The following is a 463-nucleotide window of genomic DNA, read 5'->3' as shown; positions in this document are numbered from 1 at the left end:
TTGACTTGAGTGTTTATGTGTCTCATATAGTGTCAGTAGTATACAAACTGCTAAGTTTGGTGTCTTGCATGCATTGTTATTTGGTTTTAGTTGCTTTTTGATTATTAAAAATCCAAAAATATTTTTAATTTGTGTCTTTTCAAGTCAATAATACAGAGAATTAAAGATTCAGAACATACAGCAGAGGAATTACACTGAAAAAGCTGGGCGTTCAAAACGTCCAGTGAAGAAGGACAGACTGGCGTTTAAACGCCAGCCAGGGTACCTGGTTGGGCGTTTAACGCCCAAAAGGGTATAGTTTTTGGCATTAAACGCCAGAATGTGCACCATTCTGGGCGTTTAACGCCAGGATGGCACAAGAGGGAAGATTCTGTTTTCAATGCAAATTTTTTTTTCAAGTTTTCAAAATTTTCAAAATCAAATATTTTTCAAATCAAATCTTTTCAATCAAATCTTTTTCAAA

Source organism: Arachis duranensis, chromosome 5, assembly GCF_000817695.3.
Source record: "Arachis duranensis cultivar V14167 chromosome 5, aradu.V14167.gnm2.J7QH, whole genome shotgun sequence".
NCBI lineage: Eukaryota > Viridiplantae > Streptophyta > Magnoliopsida > Fabales > Fabaceae > Arachis > Arachis duranensis.
The sequence above is the reverse complement of the archived record's forward strand: the minus strand, read 5'-3'. Positions refer to the sequence as shown.